Source organism: Etheostoma cragini, chromosome 22 (genome assembly GCF_013103735.1).
Source record: "Etheostoma cragini isolate CJK2018 chromosome 22, CSU_Ecrag_1.0, whole genome shotgun sequence".
In the NCBI taxonomy this organism is placed as follows: Eukaryota; Metazoa; Chordata; class Actinopteri; order Perciformes; family Percidae; genus Etheostoma; species Etheostoma cragini.
Window position 1 is genome coordinate 10,541,884 of NC_048428.1, and position 13,739 is coordinate 10,555,622.

Sequence of the window (13,739 nt, forward strand, 5' to 3'; positions counted from 1 at the left end):
GACTTTATCCCTCCTCAGGGACTACATGTGAAACACTTGGGGGAATAGACAATATCATTGTAACCAATGGTCTGAGGCAAAAGAATAACATCTCCATCCTGCAAACAAACTCACAGACTAAACAGCAATGGGCTGGTTGGCCCACTGACTGTGTGGAGTCCCCAAAGTGCACACTGAAAATGCTTTTATGAGGTATTTATACCAATGAAAGAAAGAGAAAGTAATACAGGCACATTTATTGTGTTTTGCCCATTTGGGTATGGATTATGCTTGTTCATGCATGTTTTGTTCCACAAATGATTGTAAACATATCCCAGGGATTTCTTTCCTACACAAGCTTGGCCTAAAGCATCTGTCAATTTTATTTCAGTACCACTCAATTGACTAGTGATATCAGTGCTGATCGTCTATATAGGCAAAATGAAATGAACACACACGCATGAGCTCAGAGGTGCATGCACAACCACAGGTGCTCACACGACTGAAGAACAATGCATTTGTCCTTGCTCTAATGAGTTGTCACTGTATAGTATGTAAATGTGTTGTTGTAGTGTCTGAGGCAAGGTCTCTCAGCACCTACTATGATGTCTCATAATCATCAGGACATTCATTTCCATTTGCAATTCAAATCAACACATTTTTCTGAAGATGGTTCACGTGGCAACAGGAATATCAACTTAATGCATATTGTGTGTGTGTGTGTATTTATGTGTGCACAGATATTTCACATATTTGGCCCAGTTGTACAGTATTCATGAAAGTTAACTTTGACATCATTGTTTGAAACTGTAAATCTTTCCTTTAATCAGCCTTGAACTCTCCTGCGCTGCAACATTGCTCCCTGTGTAAAGGACAGGGTTTAATGTTGTTTAATATTTTCCGCACCAGTATGTTTGAAAAGTAAAGAATGTGCCTTTTAAGTCAGTGTGTTAGTGACACTATGGGTGGCTAAATGGGATGCCCCTAGAGCCTGTCTGATATAGAATCAGATTAGCTTTTTCTCCTCATTAAGCATCCCAGGCCATTTGACACACTGTAGACAACAGTCTGGTTGCACCTCCAGGGCCACACAGGGCAAGACAGGGTTTCATGTTCTAAAATATGATTCATTAAACCGTTTGAAAAAAATGTGGCTGATCTAAAGCAACCAAGACAATAATCGATGTCCTTACAGTCCCACTTAGTTAACATTGGACAGTATTTCTCATTTCTACAAATTAGGCATTGTTATTATTATCGTATCCGTCTCTGTCGGGAAAATGTCAATGGAATATCGCTATAATTTTGTAAAACCAACACTTTAACCAACAAACAGGTAAACATGATGCCTGTTGTAGCCCTGTATTTTGTCTTTGTGTTTGTATGTATGTGATGGCTCCCAGTTGGAGGTGGTAATAATAGGATTAGAGCTGGAGCAAGCAGTCTGGTTTGGCTCGGATCAGTTCAGTGCTTGTTGTTTAGCTTTTTTCTTTTTTTTTGCCCCTGTGTATTTCATGTGTGCACCTGCCTGTGTGTGGTTGTCAACATTGGTAGATTTATCATGCATTGCTTCAAGTGAGTCAGAATTGGGACACAAGGTCTAGTTGTAAATTGCCATTTTTCTCATCTGTCCTGTCCTCCCTTTGTCTGAATTGCCCACTTCTTCCTGTATTTTTTTTATTTATTTTATTTATTTTTTCTAAAATCTACTGCTCCTCTGCACTAAGGATGTCAGGGAACTGGTACTGCGGTACCAAGTCTGTACTAAAATTCTTAAAATGCAACTTTACTTGTTTTTCTATAGTACCGAAGGAGGCAATTCTTTCAGACCTGAGTAGGGTACTATACGCCTAAAAGTGACACAGCAAAACAGAGCGCCTTATCTCCGTTGTCATGCACAACTGCTTGACCCGACCGCAGTCAGCCTCTGGCTTTACTGTACATCTACAGCAACGGCTTCCTCCAGGTGAAATTGCTACCTGGAGCTTCTAAACGGAAAGTAAATCTGTTTCTCTTTGCCGTTGTCTGTCACAGGCCTAACGTTAGCTCTTGACATTAGCTAACTTTAGAGCTTGTTTTAGCGGACCTTTTTCCCGTCAGTTAAGTTCACTTTAACAAGCCTGGTTCGGTGTGACAAACGGCAGCAGAGAAAAACTGATGTACTGTAAGTAAACATGGTTGCTGTCTCGGAGTTCCAGGTGAACTCATGGAAGACGTTACCGTACGCTGGCTGTGTGGTAATGCCAGGCTTTAGAGCAGCGAGCTGTGGGTCCAGAAGACTGGCGTTTTCTCCAGATTACATGTAACATACGCTCTCTTTGGCCCCTCCTCTCAAACCCCTCCACTCTACACTAAAACACCAACAGAAAGTTGACAGAAGGAAAAACTCACCCTGAAAAAAGAGTGACATGATACTGCCTTCCCCCAAGTGTTATTCTATTTCCAATAAACCTTCCCCATATTTTTTCCAAATTCTCCTTCCACCTTCTCCTTGCTATTCTAGCCTGTCTTTATCCCTAACTACCCCTGATGATTCTTTTTACTCCCTCCTACTCCTCCCCCTTAATCTTCCAATCCCCCCGTTTTTTTCATTATTTACGGTAATTCTGTTTTATTCGCCACTTGCTTACTGCCGTTTTACTTGTCCCTAACTATCTCTAATTCTCTCTCTTCTTACTTGGCTCTCCTCAGTGGTCTTATGCTGGGACCATAATCACGATAACTCTATCATTTGTCGACTTCTTTTTTCATCCACCCAGTCTCTCTCCTCACAATCTGTCCCCTCTAGCCATTTTGTAAGGGAGTAATGTGATGCGTCTGCTTGTGCATGCAAACTATAAAAGCAGCACCTGATCTGTGTTTCCACTGGAACACCAAGACTGACATGGATCGCAGCCACACAGACACATTGTGTTCTTCTCTTTTAGTCTCCTACAGCTCTTTTGCTTGCCCATCACGGCATGAACATTTTATCCCACTAAAACATAAATTCACGATTTGCATGCTTTTAAGACAAAAATGCTTGACCTATGATCTACTGCTTTTCACTTTTTTTTCCATAACACAAGAAATGAGAATTGCTTCATTTCACAGCAACCAAATGTAAATGTATTTGACTTGAAAATGATATCTTAACATGCTTGGTAACACTTTATATGACACAAGTCAACTGCATGTTTTAAAAATTACGTTTTTTTAAATTAATGGCATAGTTCAAAATCAAAACTTTACTGTAATATTTAGAAACAAATGGTCAGAGCATCAAACTGTTTTCTTCTTTTCTATTCCCCTGTCAATTTCCTGCTTTATACTTGGAGTGCTGGGTAGGTCTCCTGAAGAATTGAAATTTCTCTCTTGAAAGTGAATGCTACTGCGAGGCTATCTATGTTTCATCATGGGAGCAAGGCCACAGTGATATAAATGTGCCCTGACCAGTCATGCAGCATAATTCACTTAACAATGTTAGTAACATAACACACATACATACAGAGAAGCATGCATGCACATACTGTGTAAGAAATTGTTGTGTGTGAGTGTGTGCGTGCGCGCACAGATCAGAAGTTATTCTAGTGGAATGTGTTCTCATTAGAACACGTCAGAATCTGTCCACCTCGTTAGACAAGAGTCTCTAAGATCGAGAGAGGGCTGGCAGGATAGGGAGAGGAAGAGGCAGCATTTATCAGAAAAAGAAAAGGATGAGGAGAGACAGCTCGAGGAAAAATGGTCAGGAGGCAAGGATTTTCTCTGACACCTTGTCGTTCAATATAACCATTGTTATTTTAATCTCTAGCTACATCAGACTGCAACCTTGCATTTGTCAGAAAATGGATTGGGCTATGTACCGGTAACCTAAAACTTCACTTGGTGTTGCCTGTCTTTTTAACAACTTGATTGATCGTATAATATCCTTCATAATCGTCTTTTCAGTTGATGTGAATATCCACTTAAAATCCGCTTATTGTACATCTTTGTCATCGTCATTGTTGTCATCGTCATTATTGTAAAATGTGTACTAGTACACTGCCTGTTTGGAACGGGCCAATTGCTTAGCGTGTGGTATTGGTGCTTGTAGTTTTCTACAGAACCATTGTACCCCAAAATAACTTAATATGCCACTTACCTACTGACTTACTGTCTGTGTACTTCTACTTCCGAAGGTAAACATTGCACTACTACATTTATCTGAAAGAAAAATGTCACTGCATGGTGCACCGCCATGAGTCCATGAGGAAAATGTGTGTGGTAGCTCTACATTTTATTCATTTAATAATGTCATTTTGTGATATACAATCTGCAACGCCACCCATCCATTTCTGTTATAAGAGCCACTTAGCAAAAAAAACTGCGTTAATCAACCATCAGAACTGTTTGACATCTAGTGTCGTCAAACATATTTTTTGGGGAAAGGTAGACATGTAAGACATTTTTTCTTCCCCTCAACCTTTTATTGTGCGGTTGTTTAGTTTATTTACAGCATACAATATTTAATGCTGTCCAAACTGCTCCAAATTCTAAACCGCAAGTTTATGGCTACCCAGGAAGCCAAGTGTTGAGTAGATTGAATAAACGGTTTGGATATTTGAAAGAAACACACAGACACACACACACAGACACACACACACACACACACACACACACACACACACACACACACACACACACACACACACACAAACACAGCCATACTGTAGTTTTTTTTTTTTTTTTTTTTTACAAAGTGCAGGGGAATACGCAATGAAAAAAATGTAAAACCTGAATAACAGTAAACAAATGTTAGAAATGAAAGCGTAGCTAAAAAATCCTGAAATCTCAGGAGCTAAATTTTGCTCCAAGATCTTAGTTTAGAAATCCATGCAGCGTCATACATGAGTTGGGCAGCTAAACCTGCCCCATCAGCAGACTCTAGAGAAGTTTACATTATAATGTGGCTTTTACAGAGCTTTCAAATCTCTGAACCTTATCAACAATTATTGTAAATGTCGCAGGTGTACCATGAAGCACATTCAGCAACTGTGTTTTTTGCTTCAATATATTTGTAAACCAATTTTACTAGACACATTTGATTTGATTTGCCCTCAAATGTCTTGAGTTTTAAGTTTTAAGTCAGAACTCAAATACATTTTTCACAGGTGGCCCTTATCTTCTTCTGCACTTTCCCATATTTGTTCATATTTAAAATAATTAAAACATTTAGTGAGGAAATACAGGACTTAAACATTGGCACCAATTGAAACTGTGGGAAACTCTCTGTATTTAGTTGTGAACTCCTTGTTTTTGTCCAGTTGATTTTGTTGTGAGTCTAAAATAGGCTGAGAGTTTTTCCAAAAGTGAACAGAATGGAGTTTAAGTGTTTGTTTTAGCCTCTAATGTACCAGTTAAATCACAAGAGGAAGCTATAAGGGTGCAACATCCGGCCTCAATCAATCTTGGGGGATTGCCAGAAGTGAGCTGCACCAGGGTACTAGGAAGTCTTAGAAAGATTATGTAAGTAAAGTAAAACAGCGCAGTAATTTCTGTCAGTGAAAGGGAGAAAGTTAAGACCTACTGACTAGAGCGTAGTGTTGTACATGCTCTTGAAGTACTTCCAATACAAGGGAGCAGCAAGGTGCAGCCAGGGACCGAATCCAAGAACCTGTCCTGGTGGGCAAGCGTTTCTAGCTCTTCTAGTCAGGTGGCTTTGGTCTTCTGTTTTAAATATCTCAACTACACTCACCGATTCTTTACGCAAAAAGTGACTGACAATGTATACTGTACATGTACTAGAGGCACTATATTACTTGGGAGAGTAATAACATCAATGTATTATTGCTTGTTTTAATTGGTGTTGATAAAAGTATAGCATTTATTGAAAGAAATGCATGTTCTAATTAAAGTTGCATTTTGTTTTTTTCAGTACATATTGCTTTATTAAAGCACAGCCTGTCATTAGTCATTGATTTATTTTGTATTTGACCATCCTGGTTTTGGTGACCGTGTGCAGTAGTTTGAGTTTCCTTGCCACATGGAGGCAGTAAACTCAGTGGTCTGTCCTGGGATTGCTCTTTTTGTTAAATCTTTTTTTGCTTGAAATCCAAGCTGAAATCCAAGCTGATTGTTCCCCAGCTAACGTCAGACTGGTTATTAATTTGAGCACTACAATAAAGGAAATAAAAGAATTGCTATAGTAATTATTTTGAACTTTGAGCTTATCTTGCGTGAGTGCTGTGTTCCTTGACTTGGGAAGCAAGAGTGGTCCATATTAACAAGTGTCTGCACAAAAAGGGAAGTCATTACCTCCATGGTTCTCTGCAAGAAAACGATGGATTGCTCCCTCCAGATTGAGAGTGAGTTACTACTCCAAGCGCTCGAGGTTAAGTATCTCCGGGTCTTGTTAATGAGGGAGGGTAAAATGGAGTGAGATGGACAGGCGGTTTGGTGTGGCGTCAGTGGCAATGAGGGCTTTGTGACATTGTGGTGAAGAGGGAGCTCTCGGTTTACCAGTCCATCTGTGTTCTGACCCTCTCCTAAGGTCTTGAGCTTTAGGTAGTGACTGAAAGAATGGGATCACATATACAAGAAGCCAGAATAAGTTACCCCCGTAGGGTGGCTGAGCCCAGTCTTAGTGATGGAGTAAAGAGTTCAGACATCCAAAAGGAGCTTAAAGTAGCGCCATGTTGAAAGGGGCCCATTGAGGTGGTTTGGGCATCTAATCAGGCTGACTTCTGAGACCCTCGTGTTTGAGGTATTCCGGGCAAGTCTAACTGGTAAGATGCATCTGTGGTTAGACCTAGAACACTCAGAAATGATATAGCTCATCTGACATGGGGCTTCCCCAGGTAGCGCCAGAAAATGTTGGGGAGAGGGACGTCTGGAACACTTTGCTTATAAGAAAGAAGATGAAAAGGGATGGATGGATGTTGATGGCATGGATAACACGGATTAATCATACATACATTATTTAGTCATAGAGAGTACATTACATTGTGATTACAGCGATGTAATGACATTTTGAGTAATTTCATTATCTAATTAGTTATTGCTCATGTAAAAATAATCAGCACAAAGTCATTAGCCCAGAGTTTGTCGGTGATCTAGCAATAAAAAGTTGTAATCCTTGAATTAAATAGTTTACTTGAAGGGATTGTCACTGGATAATTAAACAGTTGCTTTTGCTTGACTCTTTCTTTGAGTTTAACCTATATTTTAGCAACATTAACCCTTTGATCTGTCATGCCTGATGGTTAATATGATGAATCGGGGGATTACACATTACAAACAGAAGCACATCTCTCCAACTGTCTGTGTGTGCGTATGTGTGTGTGTGTGTGTATATATATATATATATATATATATATATATATATATATACACACACACACACAAGCGCACAAATCAGTGATTTTGACACACAAATCAGTGATTTTGAGTCTCACCATTCCTTTCACTCTCCCATCTTTTTTGTCATGGCATACATACAGCAGATAGCACAGTCAAAATGTGTGTGTATATGTCTGTGAGAGAGCGAGTTTGTGTGTATGTCAGACAGCGCATGCACGTACAAGTCCCTTTCTGTCATAATGGATGTTGGAAATCTAGCCACCAGCTTGTGTGGAAGAGTGTGGTGGAAAAGGGCATTGTGCTGCAGCTAAGACAAATGTTGTTATTACTCTCAGCCTTTGCATTCAATTTGTTTTTTAAGCCGCTTGAATACCCCATTTACAGCCTGAGATTAAGTGAATTAATCTTTGGGCTACTTCCATTGAAGAAACACTCCTCCCTTTTCTCTTTAGACTCAGAGGGAAAGCAAAGAGGCAGAATGGGAACATACTGTAGCCAGCCAGTCACTTGGAAAACATAACCTGTGTATTTCTGTGTGTGTATCTCTATTTCAGTATAGTGAAGCTATAATGTAAGACTGTGGGTGTGTTTCTCATTGTGGTGAATGTATGAGTGTTTGTGAAAATGAAGAAGAAAGATATAAAGAAAGGAGAAGAAATGTAACTGGAAAAGCAAACTGGAGTTCTCTCTCTTTGTGTGTGTGTGTGTGTGTGTGTGTGTGTGTGTGTGTGTGTGTGTGTACTTTGTATTTTTCTCTCATCCCAATCCAAGTTCTTTAATATTTTTCCGTCCAATCTGCTACTTATATTTACCTAAATATTGATTAAATATGTATCTGAAACATAGCAGATGTAGCCCTCATTTTATCTTTTACAAGCTAATTGAGCCAAACACTTAAAGTCTTAATTCAAATGTTGCTTGGATTGATAATTGATAATTAAGGAAGGTTTCACTGAAGAATGTGACTCCTGAAGCTAACCTCATGTGCCACCCTAGAGAGAACCAAAAACAGTCCAAGTCTGCTCCCGATTTTACAGCGGTATTAAAGAGTGATTTTTGGCAGAGTAAAGACACGGGCTTGCAGAGAGCACACAAACCCAACAACCGCCAAATGGAATTTAGTCCTGCCATCAAGTTACTTGCTGAATTAATGTTAATTAGCAACAACTGATATAACCTGCCCCGGCTACTGTCTGCCATTGCCTAAAGCGATGGGCTGTACCATCTGAGCCTTAGGATTGGCTCTGAGACTAAACCTTAGGATTGTCTTCGGACATCCCTAGTAACTTTGCATGTGTACCGCTGCTCATATGTGAAGGTACAGGAAGTTTGGACAATACTTGATGAAATGAAAGCACATTTTATTTGGTAAGAATTGAGATTCCAATTCTCATATGCGTCTCAGGTGAAATGTCTTTAAAGGTATCCTAAAAAGAAACAAAGCAATTGCATGGAACTGTATTAAATAACATGTACTAAAATACCAACACGGTAAACAACATACATTCATAGTAACAAAACAATTGCTATACCTATCTATCTGCGCATCTACGTCCCCATTAATCCACAGTAGTACAATTGGTTGGAGAACATATTGTCTGTGATGGAAGTAGCATCACGCAACTTCTTTAGTTTCCATACACAGTAGTTTAGTTGAGTAGGATTGTTTCGAACTAAATGTAAGTAGGATAACACTTGCTATTAAGTTGGGTAAACAATTTGTGCAGAAGACGGAATAACAAATAGAATCTTGCAACGGGAAAATGACACCAAATGTTATGTAACTATAAATCTGCATTCATGTATGCCACTTTTGCTAATAAACTTGTTCATTCATTGACAGTAGGCAACCATACATTAAAGGAAACACACATTGACCTGCATGCCTTGCATGTTGTACAGTCAGCATATCCAGCCAGAAGATGTTCACTAAAATGTTGGTGACAGTCAAGTAGCCTAGGCTATTTAGCTTACTGAGTGTGTCTCCACAAGCATAGCCAGACTGTGGGAGATGAATAGCCAAAGTCATATGTCTAATAATATTTCTGGTACAGCTAACACATTTTCCAGTAACCTTACTGTTAGGAGCGCGTTAAAAAAGCTACATACTAGGGTTATGTCCGCCTGCAATATATAACCACGACCAAAGATGGGACACTCTTTGCGGCAAACCAGCATGACGTCACAGAAAGCTTTGTAGCAAATTTTATTGGTTAAATGTTAGCCAAGTGGTGGGTACAGGAAGAGTCTGTCTTAAAGTACATTTGTGCATGCCACAGCAATGACAAATTCTAAATTCTAATTCTCATTCTAAATTTGCAACTCTCAAAAGCAAAAATGACTGAATCGTTGTCCCTAACAAATGAGATTTTACACATGCCTGAATTGAGATTGCAATCTTATAAACAATTAGTCATGCAGCCCTAATTTATAGTACATGTGCAGAAAATCCATTTGTACATAGTCTGTACTGCAAACCACCTACCTTGGCTTTAGCCCATCTTTGTGTACAGCATATGTGTCAAAGTGTATGTTGGTGTATAGCAGGGGCTAAGTGTGGGAGGAAGTGTGGGTTATTGTGTGATAGAAAATAGCTTTGCATGTAGTATAAGATGAAGAAAAAGAGAGAGTTGAGGCAAGGATGTGGGAGTGGTCTATTAGCTCTGGTTCAAGGTGCTGTTACAGTTTAAACTAAGCTTAGTCAGACAGGGGTCACTGCTTCCTCTTTAGACCCATTCTTTCACCTGCCTTCTCTCTGCTTTCCTCTATTTTCCTTCACTGCAGCTGTCTTTGTCGTTTTTTCCTCGCTTGGTGCCCATCTGTCGTGGTCTATGTGCTCTTCTCTCTCCTGTCATTTTACTCGGATACTTTTGACTGTTTTAATCACACACGTTGCCTCTTACTCCTACCTACTTCATTCTGCTTTCTGTCTATTAAATGCCACCTTTGTTCCTGTTTTTTTTAATGTAGTAATCTGACTTTCCTTACCATTTTGTCTCTCCTTATCATGCTGTCTTTACCCATCTATTCATATATTATGCAGCATTAAGATAAAATAACAGACTCACCGGAAAATAAGGCAAGCTTTGTTCAGAATGGCTTCAGTCCTGGTTGGAGCACTTTCACAGACATCTTGAGTTGTGTTGTATGTTGTGGAATATTTTCTTTAAAGGAGTGATATATCTCAGCAAGTAATACACAGGTGGTGTAACTCATTAGCTAACTAAATAGCACAGTTAGATAGCAGGCTACTTAACCAAGTCATGCTGGGTGTCTACTCAGAGGAACCATAAATATGTCTGAAGTTTGGAGTAGTAAAACACTTTTTTTTTTCTTTTGTATTTTTGGTGTTAGGACATCGGCCCATTCCATAAACTCAATTACTTGTTCCTTTTGCTCTTTATCAATCAACTAATATTTAGAATGTCCCTAATCAAATATTATTCTTGTATAGTTTGCATTTGATTAGTCAGTGATTTTCATTAGTGCCTCTACTGCATTTACTGGGTCAGTGAAATGTATGTCAGCTGCTTAGACTCTTTTAGGGTATTGGAACTGTGGCCAAAGAATTCATAATTGAACCAGATTCTGCATGGAAAAATAGAGTATCGTTTCTTGGTTCTTGAAAGAGTTTCAGTTTCTGGGAAACAGTTTCTGTATTGGAAAATACGTTTTCTTTTTCTGCCACCACCCCTCCTCCCACATACCGTACAATCTGTTTATATGCACTTATACTTCTGGTTAATCCTGGCCTTTGTGGAAAGAGGTCATATTACTAATTAATATACCCCATGTGTTGATCAAGAATGAGCTCAGTTTAGAGCTGCTGAAAGTGTTAAAGACAATATTAAAGACTGTAGCTTGAGTTGGGTCGATCCTTTGGCAGCTCAGTTGATTTGTCGGGAATTTCATTAATTCCCTATTAAACTCAGGGTTCGTACGGGTGCTTGAAATCCTTAAATGCTTGAATTTTAATGTTGTGATTTTCAAGGTTTTAAAAGTGCTTGAATTTTGAATGCAATGCTTGAAAATACTCAAATTTGTAATTGATTTTTGCAACCTGTTCAATTAAAATTATTATGATAAATCACGTCAAGAACAGTGTCTTTAGCTTTCTGTGCAATGAGCGATGACCAGCTGTCACAGCCCATGGTAAAGTTGGTTTTCTACTGGAAGGTCAAACTCCATAATAGATTTTTTGGAATGTGTCTAATAGTCTAATAGTGTCTAATTAATAATGTCAAATATAAAACCGACTTTACCATGGTCTGCCACAGCGAGTCTGCTGCAGTGTGGCGGCCCTGCATCCCAGCAAAGACTGGATTCCCATAGAGGCACGCAGATTTAGATTATTCAAGGCCAGTTATTTCATGCATCCAGGATACTATGCATCCTGATAAAGTTCCCTTGGCCTTTGGAATTAAAATAACCCCACATCGTCACATACCCTTCTCCATACATAGAGATTGGCATGGGTTACTTTCTATAAAATCATCTCTCAATGCAAATCAAACAGGCTATTAGTCTAACTGAAATAAAACCATGCCAATCTCTATGTATGTGTCCCAAAACCAAGGCCTATAAATATATTATCTACTTCTGATAGAAATGTATATATTTCTGTTCAAAGGTTAGATAGCAAGCCAAGTCTACTTAGGCAGTGATACGCCTTGAAAATAAAACTTGTTTTGCTTAAATACTTAGTAATTTAAATTATTTTGAACATGTATTGGTATTTAATTTACGGTGGTTTAAGTTGCTGGAAAAAACTTTAAAATGGACCTTTTAAAGTAATTGAATTTGACCTTGGAAAAGGTGTACGACCCCTGTAAACGGTTGGTTATGCGTGCGACACATTTAAATTCACGGTGCGCTTTACATTTCCAATTTGTGATTACAAATGGAAATATTTGGGAATTAGTTTTAATATTATTACTTAATAAATGCTTATCCCGTTTGCTGGCAAATCTATTCGTTGTCTAGAGCTGAAATGATGGTGGCCATCATGGAGGGGATTACAGCATTGCTGATCACAGATCAGTTTCAGTTCTTTAATCTATGTCTGGGACGAGCAGAGATGCTGATTGAGTACATGGCTGACACACACACACACACACACACACACACACACACACACACACACACAAATAGCCAGGCGGGTAGACACAAAACATCAAATCTGATTCATAGATTTATCTACTCAGACAGCAACCTACCATGCTCCTTAGCAGCTTGGGCAATAGATAGAAAATGTAAGCATTGTGATTCCTGTCTGCACATCTGAGTATGAATGGGTTAGCGAGTGTGGTCATGTGTTTGCTAGTTTGTCCGTGCAGGTTTCTCTGTGTTGTTAAGGGAATTCACAATCGCATGCAACACACACACACACACACACACACACACACACACACACACACACACACACACACACACACACACACACACACACACACACACAGTGCAGCAGAAGTCTTCTATGCTTTTTACTAAGGAGGCAGAAAAGTGTGCTATTGATTGACTGTGAGAGCAGAGAAGAGACAAATGCTCTTTGGCATTCTTTGAAGGACATGGTGCAAAGTGCTGCCCTAAAAGCTCAGTGTGGGGTCTGATCCTTTGGCTGGATGGGAAGCTAGTGTAGTTTGTGCATCGAGGTGTGCAGGACGGGTTTATCCCTCGCAGTCCATGTCATAGGCAGTCAGCCTTGCTGACAAATGGTGGTGGTAGTTAGAGCAAAATAATCTTTGTTTTGTATTTGAAATGTTATTCATTATCGTTTAGAATAGTTCCCTTGCATTCATGGTGCTTTTAATTCATCATATTATTTTATTATATATTTACATGTACACAGTTCTTTATTCAGTCATCAACTTATCAAAGTTTTTAATTTTTCAGAAAAGTTTAACTTTTTAAAATTATTCTTTGGCATTGTCTTTTGACATTCAACACGCTAATTCATAATGAAAAAGAATAGTCTCTATAACGTAGTTTTTCATTCCAGTTTGTTGTGGGTCAGTAGCTTAATTGATATAGCCATTTGAAAAGTCCACTGCCCTGCTCCTTTTCTCTCTGTCTTCTGGATTGCTCAAACTCAATTAGGTAATCACACTTATACCTGTACTCTATATATGCTCACAAACAAACAAAGACAGAGACAGAGAAACACAAACTCAGTGGGCTACTTTCATTTCCAAGATGAAGGGGGGGAATGGGAGAGAGGAACAGAGGACAAGGGCACTGGAAGTGTTGTGTTTAGTCAGCAGAGTGTGTCAGCCAGCTAATGGACAGTCAGGCCACAGACTCTCCCTGAATGTGATCCAAAACCATTAGCAACTCGCACACTTCAGAGGGTGGTAATGGGTGATCCTGTGAAACCATCCTAGTGTTGTGCATGTGTGTGTCTTATTTACCTCTCTGCGTTCTTCTTGTACATCATGGCTAGTGAG

At 39.2% G+C, this 13,739-nt stretch overlaps 1 protein-coding gene and 1 long non-coding RNA gene across 3 annotated transcripts in view; one reads left to right on the forward strand and one right to left on the reverse strand.

Moving 5' to 3' along the window:
• The window catches only part of LOC117937546, a 10,944-nt gene extending 3,825 nt beyond the window's left edge, over nucleotides 1-7,119 (reverse strand). The window contains exons 1-2 of the long non-coding RNA XR_004655177.1: nucleotides 7,107-7,119; nucleotides 3,247-3,252 (exon numbers count right to left, since the gene is read on the reverse strand). This is a non-coding gene — a long non-coding RNA (uncharacterized LOC117937546). The remainder of the gene's footprint in view (nucleotides 1-3,246; nucleotides 3,253-7,106) is intronic.
• cntnap2a (contactin associated protein 2a) overlaps nucleotides 1-13,739 on the forward strand; it is a 322,443-nt gene that overhangs the window by 2,464 nt on the left and 306,240 nt on the right. The window lies entirely within an intron of this gene.